An 18,099-nucleotide genomic window follows, 5' to 3' on the forward strand; every position below is an offset into this window, starting at 1 on the left:
GAAGCTATAGTCAGAAATCAGTTGGGATTTGACACATGGATTAAATAAACTTTATGGCCTATGTTATGTTGAACGCAGTATTTTACATTCAAAGCTGAATAATTTCAGTTTGCATGTATAGGAATCCATCGTGTCTCAAACCTGAGAACTGTTCTGAAAGTTGCTCTGAAACATAATGAGTTGTGAAAGCAATATTGGAAAGGAGATTCCTATATAATGTATATCTCTGGGAATCTGTGTATCCACAGGTAATAAATGTATTATAATTTTAATGAGACTTTCATGTTATGACTCTGGATACAAGAAGACATAACTTCTCTTAATATAAAATTACCTTTGATTAATCTGTGGGAATTATTAATTTCAGACAAAAGCTTTGCTTTTTTGAATGGCCAGACAAATGAAATTACTCATTAGTTTGAGGGTAGGTGACACAGATATCATAGAAAGTGAAACAGAGACATATTGGGCAGCTTGCTGGAAAGTGAAATTGAAGCAAATTGTGACCATTGACATGTGGGAGAGTGGCCACTTCTGCAACAAGCTCTTTTATCTATTGTCTGTTAATACATTTGAGCAGCACACAGGACATGCTTCATGCTGCTGCTGATCACGTCTTGGAACCACCAACAGGAAATGAGAGGAAAAAACTCTTGAGGGAACTGAAGTATCCCTTACCCCTGGCAGATCTATGAGTGGTTTATTATAATGGTCTCAAGTTGCAGTGGGGGAGGTTTAGGTTGGATATTAGGAAAAACTTTTTCACAAGGAGGGTGGTGAAGCAGTGGAATGAGTTACCTAGGGAGGTGGTGGAATCTCCATCCTTAGAGGTTTTTAAGGTCAGGCTTGACAAAGCCCTGGCTGGGATGATTTATTTGGGGATTGGTCCTGCTTTGAGCAGGGGGTTGGACTAGATGGCCTCCTGAGGTCCCTTCCAACCCTGATATTCTATGATCTTATGATTCTATCACTTATGATGCAGGGGAAGGCATCCATATTGACTCTGGCCACTGGGCCACCCAATCCTATAAGAGAGGGCAGCCCTAGGGCCTCCTAGGTGCTATAGGAATACAAATCGTTAAGTAATGATGGTGATGATGCACTCAGGAGTACGTGGGGGAAAATGAAACCCAACAATGGATCCAGTTCAGAGAGAATTCAAATAACAAACGACAGTGTTAAAGTTGTACAGAGATGATCATAGACAAGAGATTACGGTAGGGTGGGATCGGTTCCCAATACTGGCTGTTGGACCACCTGTAATTCAGCTTAGCAGGACCAGCCCAGGCAAGGTCTTTTGAACAAGCCACAAAGTACTGGAAATAAGAGAGGAATTGGGAATGCACCTCCCTGGGACACTTTGCAAAAGTTTATGCTATTTGGTACAATTTAAAGCCAAAAGGAAGATTCACTGTGATTAGCACTAGATCAAAGTAATCACTGGCAGGGAAAGTAAAACATTATGCAAGACAGGAAAATTGCACCAGAAATAGGGCGCTGCCCCCCGTTTCCCATCATTATTACAAGAAACAGACATGCCTGTGATTAACTGAAATGTCTTTTGGCATTTTTACCACATCTTGGGCACAAATGCATTTTAAAAAGGGTATTTCTGTGTTGTTTTGGGTCTTCTTCCTTCAGCCCACTCACAACTGGAAATGGGGCTGTCTTTTTTCCTCGCTCTGGTCCCTTGTTCCATCTCTCCCTCCATTGTCCTGCCTCTTGCTCCTGCATTGGTCTCTCCCTCCATCCTTCATGTTCTCTTTATTCCTTGTCACTTCTTTCTCCCTCTTCTTTATTTCAAATGCTCCTTCAGGGCTCCAAAATTGTGACCCATTCACATATCATATGCTCCCTCCCTCTCTCTCAAACACATGCCCAGTGGAGCAAGGGGCGAAGTAGAAGAGAATGGAGCCTGCACCTGGACGGTAGAAAAGGAGATGTGTTAGCCAAGTCTCTCCCCAACTTGTCTGATTTAATTTTACTCTCCACAATTTGCAAACAGTTTTTCTTATCATCTATCTAAATGCCACAACAGGGGAACAATATATAGTTTTTTGCCCCTAATCCTCATAGCAGAACTTGGGGGAGAGGGTTTCCTCACCCCATTCCCACATTAGAGGCCATGGGTGGCTCTGCTTTGGAGGCCTATGTGATTCTCCTCATAAGGAGATAGCTGAAGATGGGGTGGCACCATACCATCTCCACAACAGAAACATGAGAGAAAGACTTTCCATGCATGACACTCTGCCTGCATCCCTTAGAAGCTTTGCTGTGCACGTGCTTAGATGCTATAGTGATGGTCTTTATGGAAAAAGCGTGACCAGATTGACATAACCCGGGGGAGTTCTCTAAACTCCCGTTCTGCGCCTTGAGACGTGGAAGTGGGGAGATATTGCCCATAGTGCTAAGGTTATGGGACAGAATATCACAGCAGCAAAGTGCTAAGAGATTTCGAAATGGAGAATATGAAATGTTGCAGCAACACTTGAAATGTAATCTAAAAAATAGATCTCCACTAGGACCATTTTTTCTGAACTGGAGAGAGAAAATGAAATTGCTGACTATCGTGGGGCTGGTGCAGAAAAGTGGTTGAGCTGATGTACTGTGGACAAAATTCTACTCCCAGCTATGCTGGTAGCAGCAGCATAAATCTGGAGTGGCTGTGTTGCAAGCAGACTCCTACATATGTACAGAGGACCTCTGTTGTCATCAGTGGAGTTATTCTAGATTTACCCCTGTGTAACTGAGACCAGAATCTGGTCTAATGTGGCCTACGCAACGTCACTGGAGCACAACAGGGGGCACCAAAGCCTAAAGGCCAAATTCTGCCCTGATTATGGAGGTTGGATGAAGTGTCAAAGTAAATGGGTCTACACAGGGTGTAAATCAACACATAATGTGACCTAGAGTGTCAGCCTTTATTCGGAATTTCCTTAATTTGGCTAAATTAGATCCTCTACCATCAACTTGAATAACTTTTTCCCGTGCTTAATTTTGTGAGATGTGCGATCAGCCTCTGGTATCTTTGCAGGGTTTTTTTTTCCTTTTTCGCTGACCCTTATGTCTGCCTATTTTCTCCTCACTTGTAATAGGTGTTATCTTTGGCACTGGAATTTGAGGTAAATGAGGAGCGAGCAGAGATCAGAATCTATTGTACTCGTTAATGAAACCTCTGACTGTTTTGGCCTTAGTGCATAATAGACAGTCTGCTGAAGAGACAAAGATCCAGCATGATAGAATGCTACAAGCCATTGCTTTGTCAACATCACAGTCAGAAAATAGGTGTATGGGGGGTTAGTGCTTTAGTCTTTCATCTGTAGAAACCTGGGTTCAAATCCTAGACCCTAGATCACAAAGGAAATTGCATTTAATTTCTTTGGAATCTCCATTTGGAATCTCCATCTCACATCTCAAACCAGTCACGTGATTCAGCATGATTGACAGCTCTGCTCATGATGACTGGGACTGGAGTGGTAGGGTCTGGTCCATCAGGCCAGAGAAGTATATGGATCTGAGGAAGGTGTTTTACAGCTCTATGAGGGAGGGGATGTGTCTGATGATTAGAGCAGGGGCTTAGCAGGCAGGATTACTGGGTTCTATTCCCTTTTCTGCCACTGACCTGTTTTATGTCTTTGGACAAGTCAATAATGGCTGAATCTCTGATAGTGTGTGCATCCCATGTAGGCATGTGTGGACTGTTCTTAATGATCCCTGCTCCACTGGAGAGAGAGCAATGGAGAGAGAATGGAGCAAAGACCCCACAATCCCCGTGGAGAGAAATTTGGGGAAGAAGCATATGAAGACACCAGTGGAAGGAACCTGAAGATGTCTTTCTCCCACAAAGGCAACTGCAGGTAGGAATTATTAGTTTGGTGCATCAGGTAAAATTAGAGAGCTTCAAAATCATTCTTTTTTCCATTCATTCAGGGAACCCTGCTGTTCCCTTCCCCCTCCCCCCCCCCCCGCCACTTTGTATTATATACCGCACTCTAGTCTTCACACACTCAATTTTCCTAACTGTGTTTAGTTATAATTTTCACTCCCTCTCTTTCATGCTGACCTCCTTCTTTCACTGTAGAGGACTTCCCATGGGAGGGAGCAGGAGCGAGTGATCAGGGTAACATCTCCTCGTCCCCTCTGAGAGGCTTAGAGTTCTCAGGCCAGGGCAGAGGAGCCTATGAATTTGGCAGGCAGTTCAGACCCTTCTACTTGTTGGCTGGTGAGACAGAGGAGGCAGAGCCTGGGGGATAGAGATGCACAGAGCAGCCTCCTGCTGCTGCTTGCTGGACAGTGCAAGGAGCAGATTAATCAGGGTTCATTCAAGGTGCTGGACCTACTGCTAAGCCTTGGCCAAGGACAGTGCTGATCTACTGATAGTGTTGACATGGCCTTATACTAGGGTCTACTTTGGAACAGCTGCTAGAAAGGAATGAAAAACACACACTGGGGACAGTGGGTTACCCTTGCACCTCCCAGCTTAGTTCATTTCCTCCCTCACCTGACCTGACCTTTGAAAAATTGTCCTTGTGACATATAATTAAGTTCTGGCAGCTATGATTTCTGTCATCCTGGTGTAACAGAGCCAAATTTGGCCCAAAGTGCTTTGTTCTTGATGGCAGCTAACAAGGCGTTATTTATTTAATTCAGCAAACTCAAAAAGAGTTTGGTGTGTTTTTGATTTTTTTTTTTATACGTCCATCTCGTTCTAAAACCAGCCAAACTAGATTTGGTGGAAAGATTCTCTCCCAAGCTTACATATTATGACCTGACTTTCAGCCCAGCAGGAGTACTTTTTCCACAAAGTTATATGGGGGTTTTAATGGATGTGTCATCTCCACCTTAATTATTGCAGTACAAGAACGAAACGTTGTAATACTCATGACAGCAAGTAAAAAATAACTTAGACGTAATACATGGGAATGTCTATTTTCAGGAGAAGCGAAATTATTGATCTCTGTGCTACTGGCTCTTAGCAGCATCCAATTCTGGAATTCATAAGAGTGAATTGAAAAAAAAGGAAGGTGAAAAGCCTTTTTAAGAACCCAGTCTGTGAGGTGAGGTGCAGTCAATGGCAGCTGAAGGAGCTGGCGGCTCCTCAGGATCAGAGCATAAAGCCCCAATCCTGCAAGACTCTTCTCTGGGGGGATGAATTCTGTACCCCCATTGATTTCCGTGGGGCTTCCTGCTCATGCAGGGCTTATTGCAGGATTGGGGCCTAATATTCCATGTAACTTGTATTCTATCTAGGAACATGTAGTCTATTACAGTCTGCCCCTACTCCCATTGAAATCAGTTAAGTCTACACAGCAGAAAGAAGTGTGTTCTTAATGTGGATTAGTTAACAGGTTAAAATAGGAGTGAAGCCACAGTGACTTGGCTTTTAACTCAGGTTAGCAGCTCAGGTTCAACCCCTAGCGACCTTATAGGCTTTAATTCAAACTGCTAACCAGAGTTAAAAGCCGAGTTGCCATATCTTCACAGCCGTTTTAATCTGAGTTAGCTAACCTGATTTTAACTTGATTTGATTTGATTTTGCAGTGTAGATACACCCTGTAGCAACCCTTTCGTTCCAGGGTATAGAATAGGCATGTAGAGTTAGCGTGAATACAATTTATGTATATACTAATAATTTGAAAAACATGTTTTCCTTTACAAGCTCAGAGTTTTGTGAGTATTCCTGGAGGTTTTGTTTTTCTTTTCAAGGTCAAGTATAATTTTAAACTGAGCATTTTCTAAGGCTGCCTTACAAAAAAGACAGAAATATATATAAAAAAAGAAACTATTTCATACATAAATAGACTATAAGTAAAAAAAAAAAAAAAAGCTTCTCTGCCCACCTTTTACTATTTGGACCATGGTTTCATTAATCCGTCATTTGAATAAAGTATGGCAGGAACAGAATATTGAATATGTCATTAAAAAGTTACCACAGCAAGCACATTAAATTAATTGACATAGAAGTTTCTCACAGATAAACAGATATTAAAATTCAGGGGCGATGAATTACTATTCCTTGTCTGTATATGGTCCATGTTCATTTAGTTTACTTAACATACAGGGTCACTTCTGAACAGGTTTATATAAGCTAGTTTGGGAGGAAGTAATCTTAATGGTTAGCATCCAGAAGCTAGTTTCCCTAGAGATACTGTCTATTAGAGCAAGGCTCATCAGATCTAAATAACTACCTCCAGGCTAGCTGGAGAGACACAGTCAGCTTAAAAAAAAATCACACGTCTCTGATTTTTTTTAACATATTATTACCTACAACTCCTAAACCTTGCTATAACAGAAGGCGATTAGACAATAAAATACACTGCTTGTTCCACTAACTTTGGGCATTTGTGAAGGGGGTTGATTTACCTGTAGGGCACCTCCTTGGGACTGGGCGTGGCATACCAGCTCTCTCCCAGTCTAGTACCACCTGCCAACCGTAGCTTCAGTGGTCTGCCTCTTCCCGTGACTTGGCCCTCTGGCCAGTTCACTTTAAAATCTCTCCCCTGATGGGGTAGTCCACAAACAGAAACAAGGGGAATTAACACAAATGAATTGTCCCAAGGCTGGGTTGAGGCTCCCTTTGTTCAGAGGGTTCTCGTCAGTCTGTGGCCTTAAACTGAGTTCATAAGTAGTTGAGAGGAATGATCCCCTCTCAAAGTGAGTCAGCACCTGACCCTCCCTTCCTACAGTATGGGCCACCAGGCAGCTCCTGCCTTCAGTCAACCCTCTCTCCAGGAGCTGCAGGTTTACTCACCTCCCTGGTCTGCCATCAGCTGAGCTGGGTTTCTCTGTCTTAAGCGCCTCCCTCCAATCCTGACATCTCTCACAGGTGCCATGAGGCAAAGCCACCTAAGCCCACCTTAGTTTGTTAATACTGCATTGCCCAGTATGAGGTTTGTATACCCCATTGTAGCATTTGACAGCACTTTATTATTTCATTGTAGCACACTAGCACCTAGGGACCCAATCACAGAACCATAGAATCATAGAAGATTGGGGTTGGAAGGGACCTCAGGAGGTCATCTAGTCCAATCCCCTGCTCAAAGCAGGACCAACCCCAACTAAATCATCCCAGCTAAGGCTTTGTCAAGCCGGTCCTTAAAAACTTCTAAGGATGGAGTTTCTACCACCTCCCTAGGTAACCCATTACAGTGCTTCACCACCCTCCTAGTGAAATAGTGTTTCCTGATATCCAACCTAGACCTCCCCCACTGCAACTTGAGACTATTGCTTCTTGTTCTGTCATCTGCCACCACTGAGAACAGCCCAGCTCCATCCTCTTTGGAACCCCCCTTCAGGTAATTGAAGGCTGCTATCAAAAGGCTGCTATCAAGGATCAGGGCCCCCCATTATGCTAAGGATGCTATGTACAAACAAGCAAAAATAAATAAATACATCTTGTCTCCAACATGTCACATTGTAAGATTATAACAAAATGCAACTGGTGAGTGAATCAGACACTGGGGGAGGTGGTCAGGTGGAAGGATGATATCTGTAGCTTGATCTATAGATTATGTTTAAGAATTCCCAGCTATCACTTTGAGGGTCGACAGGCTCTTGTCCCAAGATCAGGCCCAGCATTATTAAAATTCCTATATAGTTGGGAACCCCAATGTTCACAGCTGCAACACTCGTACTATAGGAACTCATCTATATTTACAAATAATGTATTAATACATTTAGCACAGTCACAAACATTCTAACTCAGTGAGGTAGATAGATATAATACAGACAGTGCATCTGAACATCCATACTCCCACCATACCTGGCAGAACAACCTGAAATGTTATCCATTATCTCCCTCATCACCATCACCTTCCTCGTCTTCACCGGTGGCCATCATTCTGGCACCTCCCATGGGCTACCTCTTTCTCTGTCTCTCTCTCTCCTCCTGCACACAGGCTGAGCTACAACTTTCATAATATGTTATGCTGACACTACCATGTCTAATGCATATTCAAGAGGGGTTTCTCCCCTCTTCCTTATTTGTATTTCCTACCGTTACTAACACTGAAGTGTCCTTCTTCTATAGTTTAGTATATTAATGATTTTAACTCGTTATCATATACATTAATTCCTTGCTTTCGCACACTTGTCTCATTGGGTGTTCTTTCCAAAAGCTGGTGTTAGCTTACATTTCTGTGTTTGGCTGATGTCATTATGAACAAAATGCCCCCTTATTCTCTACTTCCAGTTCCCCCAAAACGTAGGGGTTACCATTGGGCTGTTTATCAAGGCCAAAGTTCATAGGCCTCAAGCCTCATGCTAACTGCTGAAGCCAATGTCTTACAGGATACAAGCCTGTGGGTTACTTGCATTACTGCTGATTTAATAAAGGCAGAATAATAAAGGCAAGGCAGCAAATATACAGTGGAATCTCAGAGTTATGAACACCAGGGTTGTGAACTGACCAGTTGACCCCCACACCTCATTTGGAACCCGAAATATTCCATTAGGCAGCAGGACAAAAAAATAAAAAGCAAATACAGCACTGTGTTAAATGTAAACTACTAAAAAAAGGGGAAAGTAGCATTTTTCTTCTGCATAGTAAAGTTTCAACGCTGTATTAAGTCAATGTTCAGCTGTAAACTTTTGAGAGAACCACCATAATGTTTTGTTCAGAATTACGACCATTTCAGAGTTACGAACAACCTCCATTCCTGAGGTGTTCGTAACTCTGCGGTTCTACTGTAGTAAAGGCAAGCTAGCCCTATGGGCTAGATGTACCGTTACACACTGTGCGGTCAGTATTACTCTTTCCCCTGTATTGTCTCCTAGTCAATTTCCCCTTTTTGTTTTCTTCGGTCTTTCATATATTTGTAACAAACAGGAAAAAGTGATTGTAAAACCAGCAAACATGGCTAGCAGACCTTTTTTCCCCAATGTAATCTAAAAACCTAAAAATGTATATACAGTGTGTCTATTGCACACACACACACAGCATATACATATAAAATAGTACACACAGCCTCTGTGTATATATAGCTCACACGGAACATGCGTGCGCATATATGCATGTGTGTGTATATAGACATAAAATGTATGTACACAGGTGAACACCGAACACAAGGAAAGCTTTCAACAAGCAGACGCTGCTTCAGCCTCGTTCTCACCACGTCACTCTGAACACTCAATTACATCTTGTACAGACAGCATTGTGCAGTATATGTATATTACTTTTCCTTTTATTGGTGAACGGCATGCAGTTGCCCTCTTCGAACTGAGAATACATCCCATGAAATGAACTACCATACAGGCACCTGTCCAGGTGACATGCTGACACATAGAACCTTTATGACCCACTCAGGGTAGTTTTATTGCTTCTGTCTTGGTGCCTGCAACTTCATACTTGACCGTGGCAGAAGGTGCTGAAATGCTGTTAAAGATCTACCACTCGCTACTCTGCATAAGCCTTGCTCTGCGTATGAATGGCAGAGGTAGGGTGAACTTTACTGCAAAGCCAACCAATAGGAATCAGGCAGAAAGGAGGAGGTAGGGGAGGGATGAGCAGATATTTCTAGAGGATGTGCCAATATGCTCATCTCTTAATCACACCTCAAACAGCACAAATCTATCTCCGATCCTAGAGCATTTTCAGACATGCATAGGCTTCTCCAGCAGTGTGGTTTGTTTATTTATTTATTTACTGGGTGGGATTTTCGCAAGCACCCGTGTGACTTTTGAAAGTCAAGGGGATTTGTGCCTGATGTGCAGCACTTGACACTTTCTGAAAATGAGGCTACTATATGGTCTCTCGGGCCAGGCCATTGAGCACTGAGACACCCAAAATCACAGGCAGTTTCGAAAATCGTGGCCTGTATAAATAACAATAGTTAACCTGCCTTGCTACTATTGTTGTGTAGGTAACATGCCTACTGTGTGTACAGTTTCTCCTGTTATCATATGGTATTTCCCCATTTCTGTTGGTTTTATACTGTTTTTCTTGGACAAACTACAGACTGTTGATTTATGCTCTAACTAAAAAGCTATCTGCTCAGGACTTAAGGGTCGTCTGCAGAGCCAACTTCTTCCCTCCATGTGATCATGGAATTACCAGTGACACTCAGGGGGATGGTCTGGCATCCCTATGGAGGGGGAAACGAGCCCCCTTACTGTTTTGACAGGCAAGGGTGGTTTTATGTTTTGGAGGCATTGGTAAATACAGCTGACCTAAATGCCATTTGCAGCCCATCATATTACTCACTCTGCTTGTATGTTGCATCCCTTTCCTCTACCCTTTGTCCATCTTTTCTGTTTACATTGTAAGTTCTCCAGGGCAGAGACTGGCCGCTGCTCTGCAGGGCCTCGTTTTTGGTTGGGAACTAAGCAACTGACTTGTTTTAAATAAGAAACTTTTGTGATGTTCAATAAAGGTGAACCCATGATAGAACTAGCACAGATTTGCTGTGCTCAGGATGACACATCGCTTTTCCATCATCTCCCCTTCATCCAGGCAGGGTGTTTGTAGCATACCGGGTCTTGCCAGAGTGGATTATTCATTATTCTTTCCTGCTACACTGGAAGCAGAACACAGGCGGTGTTATGATTTCAAAGGCCTCCCTGCAGGGAATCACTTTGAGGGGGCCTCAAAACAAAAATCCTACCGTTCATTTAGAAATCTGGCAGGGATGGATTAAAACTGGATGTGGCCCACACCCAGCAAAACAAGGTCCAACATGCTTACATATTACTTATAGGGGTATGGCCCTAAATTCTCAGCACCACCGTAGGGTGAAAAGAAGAGGCCCTCTGGGACTTTCCCCATTCTCAGTATATTTGGAATAAATGCTGCTGACTTTACTCTTGTATGTTGTCTCAGAGATAGGGTGAGCAGTATTCCGCCCTTTATTTGTAACACACAGGGATACAAAATTTCGGACACAGGTCAGCCATAGGATGTGGTATTCACAAGGGAAGAATAACTATCCCCAGAGAGCTATTTCCCGAGTGTTCTTCGATGAAATACTAGGTCAGATTTTTTCAAAGAGTCAACACAACCACCAGGTTTGCGTTTGCAGTTAATTAAGCCCGGGTTTATGATGCTGTGTGGACACTGAAGCACAAGCTTGGAAACATCAAGTCTGCAAGGCTGGGTCCCACAGACCTGAATTTACACCATAGTGTAGACGTATCCTCTGACTCTACTTGATTAAATAGGAAGTGGTTGGGTATTTTTCCAAAAGCCCATTGAGTCTAGAAGAAATAACAAAGGAAATGAAATTTTAAAAAAATATGTGTGTGTGAGAGAGAGAAAGAGATTGAAGATTTTAATGGTAAGGACTAAGAGCAGTAAACAGAAGAGGTGGTCATGGAAAATACAGCCTCAACAGCAGCCCAGAACCTCCTAGCAGCACAAAGAAGCATCGGTTCAGTACTGATGTAGAGGGACGTGATTAGTGTATGATAAATGAATCCCCACACCAGTTCCTACATGTCTCCTATCCAAGTAGTGAGCCAGCCTCACTTGTGACATCCAGCACTATCTCTGCATGAAGTGGTATGGGAGCATTTTACAGGTTAAACCATGATTCCATTTATCATACAGTCCATCGGGTGCTCTTAATAGCATATTTGATTCTGTATGGGCACTTTATGCAGTAAGGGGCAATCCCACCAGGTGCTCAGCATCCTCAACTTTTATTGATGTCATGGGAGGGGAGGAGGGATCAAAGGTGCTGAGTGCCCCACAGGATTGGGCCCTAAATGCATACACGATTGGCTAGCAGGAATACTCAGTAACGCACAGGACGGGGCCCTAATATGCAAGGTATCAGATACCAAATTATCTAGTCCCTTTAACACGTAATTTCAAATGCAAAGAACCTCTGGTCTCTATGTAGCAGTGTCACAATCTCCCAGTCATATAAAATGCTAGGCTAATTGGTCTGGTAGAGAAAAGAGAAAGTTCTGTGTTTGATAAATTAATCAGTGAGCGCTGCTGTACATTTGCCACTAAAATCCCTAATTAGACATAACATGCTGAAGAATAAGATTTTTTTTAAGCCAGAAGTTTATTTTTTAATTGAAGGGACAACTTTTTGATCCTACATTAGTGGGGATGGAAGAAAGGCTTTTGAACATAAGCAGCATCCCGGCCGCTGCTTAGCATCTGAGAGATTCAGCCCTGCACTTTTGGTGAATCCCACAGGCCTATCAATACTTAGCATAAACCTACTAAAAGGATCAAATTGGCATTCACACAAACCAGAATCCCCGAAACCGCAAAAGCTTTTAATCCATGACTGCTTGTAAGAGGATAGCATCTCATTAGCAGTCTAGACTAATCATCAATGGTTAGTTTAAAAAAGGGCAGTTTTCAATAAAGAAAGTGAAGTCTGAAATGCTGATAGAATCAGGCATTAATTGAACGGTCTGGTTTAATTGGCTGTTGTCCATTTCCCTTCCCTAACTTTTAATGGCTCCTGTAGCTTTTGGTAACTGATAAAGGGAGCAAGCTTTAGAAGCAACAGTAGAGACAAATTTATTCCTTAAAATAACATTTAAAATAACAATTAAAAAAATGAAGCCAAGGCAGACAGGGGTATCATATAAGAATCCTATATAGATCCCTATTGTTCTCTTGTATGTTTCAGATGGAACTGGCACTTAGCTAGACCCTTAGGCAATGATATAGGGCAGCTGGAAGTCAAGGTGAAATGCCATTTATATACTTTCATTAACCCTCCCAGGCCTGTCATTAAATATGGCAGGCTTAGCATTTTTCACTCCAAATGAAAGAGCATTGCTAATCCCAGGAGGCTAGAATTTTTTCGGTGCCTAAGTTGATGAACAAAACAAGGTCAGCAATTTTCAGTTTATTGACAGAGCTCTATTTACCTGTAGAAGTATTAAAATGGTATTTCGGGTGCTCTAGGGCAGAGCTGTGACCAAAACAAAAAGGGAGAGGGTTATGAAATGCGTTGGCATTATGCTTCCTGAAGTATTAATTTTTCTTCTACTTTCCCACGGAGAAGGAGATATTTTGTGATCGGAAAATGTTTTAATAAGAAAAGAACGTTAACAAATGTAACAGCATGCAGCAGATGTAGCTAAAGACAGAGAAGCAGCACAATAGAGACACAGCAAAAACCACAGCAAAGCATCCATTCAAAGTGAAACATGGGCTATGATTTAAGAAATGTATATGGTTGGAGGGTTGGGGTTTTTTAAGAAAGAGTGAATGGAAGTAATAAACTGGCTGCCTGATCTAGATTTTAGTGTGGGAAACAGAACTAGCCATTTGGAATCTGTCATTAATGGCAATTACTGAATGGCCACAACCAAGCATCCCTTAGGTTTATAAAGCTGAATGGCTCTGTTAATAAACTGCCCTGTTGAGGGAACCAGGCCTCAGTCAAGGAGAAATTAGGCTGAATTCTCTTTTAACCACTGCTGTCCCTGGAATGAGTTTCACATGAAAGGTTTGTCCTTTAAGGGCTTGTCTTCATTAGGGGAAAAAAGGTGTATTCTTAACTTGAGCTAGTTAACACAAGATAACTAATGTGAGATAAAATCCTAGAGAAGACAAGGCAGTTAGCTGTGGTTTTAAAGTGAGTTAGCAGGTTGAGGTAAACCATAGACTCTACCTATAAGCTTTACCTTGACCTACTATCTCATGTGGAAACTGCAAACTTCCTTGTCTTCACTATGATCATCAATGACTTAGATCATGGCATAGAGAGTACACTTAGTTTGCAGATGATACCAAGATGGGAGGGGTTGCAAGTGCTTTGGAGGAGAGGATTGAAACTCAAAATGATCTGGACAAATTGGAGAAATGGTCTAATGTAAATAGGATGAAATTCAAAAGGACCCAAATGTAAAGTACTCCACTTAGGAAGGAACAATCAATTGCACACATACAAAATGGGAAATAACTGCCTGGAAGGAGAACTGCGGAAAGGGATCTGGGGGTCATAGTGAATCACAAGTTAAATATAAGTCAACAGTGTAACACTGTTGCAAAAAAAAAAAAATAAATAAAAAAAAGCAAACATCATTCTGGACTGTATTAGCAGGAGTGTTGTAAGCAAGACATGAGAAGTAGTTTTTCCGCTTTGCTCCGCGCTGATTAGGCCTCAGTTGGAGTATTGTGTCCAGTTCTGAGTGCCACATTTCAGGAAAGATGTGGACAAACTGGAGAAAGACCAGAGAAGAGCAACAAAAATGATTACAAATCTAGAAAACCTGACCTTTGAGGGAAGATTGAGAAAAATGGGTTTGTTTAGTCCAAGGAAGAGAAGACAAGCCCTAGCTAATTAAGTCTCACAGCACTCCTGTAGGGAAAGTACTCTGCTGATTGTACAGACTGGGGAGAAAGTGAGACACAGAAATGTTACATTTTTCAGTCAATCAGTGGCAGAATCAGGATAATAATCTATGGCCCTGGTTCTCCTCTGCCTTGCCCTTTGTGCAATCATTTACAGCTTTGCAAAGTACTATTCTACATGATGGCATTTTCCACCCACTTTGCACAAGTGTAAATGACTACATAAGTTTTCTGACAACCAGTCCTGCTATGTAACCACTAGGAAACAACATCTTGAAACTGTGATGCTGTGTGGAATCTGGGAGACACTTCATGATATTGTTGATACCATTATTATAAAATTGCAAGGAATCTGACCAGATATGCCATGTGAGGGCTCTGTGAAAATGTTATAATTTGCCAAGTGTTACTCTGAAACCAATCTTGTTTATATGTTTGTATCACCTTTGTATTGAGGGTTATAGATATGTAGGCTATATCTGTATTTCCAAAATTGTGCTGTGTTTCTGGGTGACACCCCTAGACAGATTGGCATCAGCACTGCCTAGCCTGTTTGATGGCCCATCAAGGGTCATCAGCTGCACAATGAACCCATTAAAAGAAGCCAGGGGCTACACCTTATAACTCAGCAGGACTTGTAGGGGCATGCCTGTAGACAGAGAACTCTAAGGCTTTTCCATGCCATGTGCTGTGAGCTTGTGTTTGGGACAAAGGAAGTACAAACTGCATGGCAAAAAGGTTATAAAGGGCAGCTACATCATCTCAGTTTGTCTTCATTCCTACTTCTTACCTCTGGAGTAACTTTTCTACAAACTGAAGCTCTGAACAAAGGACTGAATGACCCATCCGAGCTGTTGATTTGTTCCAGAGGGACTTTCAGGCCAGCAAACTCACCTATACTGCTAAGAACCTGATATATGGACTTGGAAGTCTCTGTATGTATGTGAGTGCTTTATCATTTAACAACTCTCTTCTTGTTCTTTCTTTCTTTCTTTTATAATAAAAGAAAATTTAGTTTTAGATGCAAAAGGATTGGCTGGCAGCCTGGTATTTTGGGTAAGCTCCGAATTAATATTGGCCTGGTAACATGGCTGGCCATTTTGTATAGTGAGCAGAGTTCTTTAAATAATTTCTCACTGTACTGGACCTATGTGCTGATTGGGAGCCAGAGAACTGGAATGCAATAAAGGGGACTGTGCAATTTCTTTTTCAGTGTCTTGATAACCAGTGTGGGGATCAGAAGCACAGTTTGAGACTGATTGGTGAGTTTAACTTCAGTACTTGTGGCACCTTGGAGACTAACCAATTTATTTGAGCATAAGCTTTTGTGAGCTACAGCTCACTTCATCGGATGCATACTGTGGAAACTGCAGAAGATCTTTTATACACACAAAGTGTGAAAAAATACCTCCCCCCACCCCACTCTCCTGCTGACAATAGCTTATCTAAAGTGATCACTCTCCTTACAATGTGAATGATAAGCAAGGTGGGCGCCCACCTTGATTATCATACACATTGTAAGGAGAGTGGTCACTTTAGGTAAGCTATTTCCAGCAGGAGAGTGGGTTTGTGTGTGTGTGCGGGAGGGGGGGGGTGAGAAAACCTGGATTTGGGCTGGAAATGGCCCAATTTGATTATCATTCACATTGTAAGGAGAGTGATCACTTTAGATAAGCTATTGCCAGCAGGAGAGTGGGGTGGGGGGAGGTATTTTTTCATGCTTTGTGTGTATAAAAGATCTTCTACACTTTCCACAGTATGCATCCGATGAAGTGAGCTGTAGCTCACGAAAGCTCATGCTCAAATAAATTGGTTAGTCTCTAAGGTGCCACAAGTACTCCTTTTCTTTTTGCGAATACAGACTAACATGGCTGTTACTCTGAAACCTTTAACTTCAGTGTTACCCACCAGTCTTTGGGAGGTTCTGCTCCCCCTTTTGCAGCCTTCCCTGACCTTGGCCTTTTCAGTGATGGCCACCACAGGCACATTGGGTCACAGAAACATCTTCAGAAAAGCCTAGATGACTTTGAAATATATCTTTGCACATTTCTGAACTTCCTGGTCACTGCTGGGATTAGGATCAGATGTACCAGAGTACTGTGCAACAAGACAAATTGTTCTAGGCTGACAAGAGGTGGTGCTCTATAAACCCTGTTCATGGGAGACTTCCAATTTAGTTTTGAAGAATCAGGACCTACTCCTCCAATATATATTCAGAGAGAATTCTCAATGAATTCAGCTGAGTTTTGATTGAGTTAGGACTACAAATCTACAGGAGATTTCTATACTTTGAAGAAGAATCCAGACTGTTAGCTGCTTACCTGCACTGAACCGCATGCATTTATTTATATAAATATTTATACGAATTAGACTCTGACTTTGTTGTCATCTTCTTCTAGTCAGATTCCATCTAGATAGGGTCAGGTCTTCATGTCCTTTTTCTCCTTTCCAGTCTATCTTGAATCAGTTCCTTGGAATCTCTGCAGCTAATCAAATCCTCTTGTATAACATCCATCCATCTAGTTTTGTGTCTTCCAACCCTTCTCTTACCCTCCACTTCTAGGTTTAATACACTGTTTCCTATATATTCTTCCAATCTTCTCTTCACATGAAGAAACCATCTAAGCCTGGATTCCATCAGCTTTTCTATAATTGGTATCACTTTCATGCTTCCTGTATTCATTCACTCAGAACATGGCCCATCCTTGTAACTCCAAGCATCCGTCTTAGCATTTTTATTTCCGCTCCATTCAAGATCTGCTCCTGTCTCTTCCTCAGTGCCCAGCATTCAGGGCCATTCAGAAGTGGAGGCCTAATTACCATCTTGGAGGTGTTACTTTTCAATTTGACAGGCATTCTCCTATCACAGATCACTCTGCTTGTTTCTCTCCATTTAGTCTGTGCCTTTCCTATTCTGCTTATTTGTTTGTCGTTGAGTTCACCATTATCCTATACTCTCAATCTAGGTACTTGAACTTCTGTATCTTTGGTAGTGGTTGGTTCCCCCATACTTAGTCTCATTGTCAATTACACTGTTCGTATATGTAATATCTAAAATGTGTATTTATTTTATTTCATTCTTTTCTGTTGTTGTTGACATTGTATTAAAGGTCTCCTTACATTTGTACTGTCATAAATTACTTCTGTCCTAGCATTACAATATAGGTCCCTCTTGTCATAGTCATCACTTTGGGAATGTTGTTGAGTTGGGTTTTTTTTTTTAGTGATCATAGTATCCTTCTTGCAGACCTGAACTGACATCAATTTGCCATTGTCTTGACATCTTAAAGTTGTTTCTTATAAAACTTGCACTGGTGTCACTTTGTTTCAATCTGATATTGTCACAGTGTCTCCCTGGATTTGTACTGACAATTTATTTTCATTTTGACATAATGTCATCTACACAGACCTTCACTGGCATCTCTCTTAAATGAAAAGCAGTTTCGTTCTGTAAACTAACTGAGCTTGCTCAGTAGTTAGCTTTCTGACTTCAGTATCTCAGCTTTTAATTTTACTTAGGCTTATAGAGACATTTTAAAAGTGCCTTTCCAATGCTCTCGGTGCCTTTGCCATACATTGCAAAGAAAGAAAGAAAGACTGCCCTCATAAGAAGGCTTTAAAACATTGAAATGAACTGGCCAGTGTGTTTGCAGCAGCGCCATCTACTGGATAGATTCAGGACTGTCCAGCTGTTCAGTCCTGTATTGCGGAGAGCTAATGGAGATTTTCTTTATGAGCTCAGATGGCAGGTCTCGTGTCTCTGGAACTGTGTGATCGGAGTTATGCCTCAGACGTTGCTGAGAAATTCCCAGTGGCTGTGCAGAGCAGCACAG

Source organism: Eretmochelys imbricata, chromosome 2, assembly GCF_965152235.1.
Source record: "Eretmochelys imbricata isolate rEreImb1 chromosome 2, rEreImb1.hap1, whole genome shotgun sequence".
Lineage (NCBI taxonomy): Eukaryota > Metazoa > Chordata > Testudines > Cheloniidae > Eretmochelys > Eretmochelys imbricata.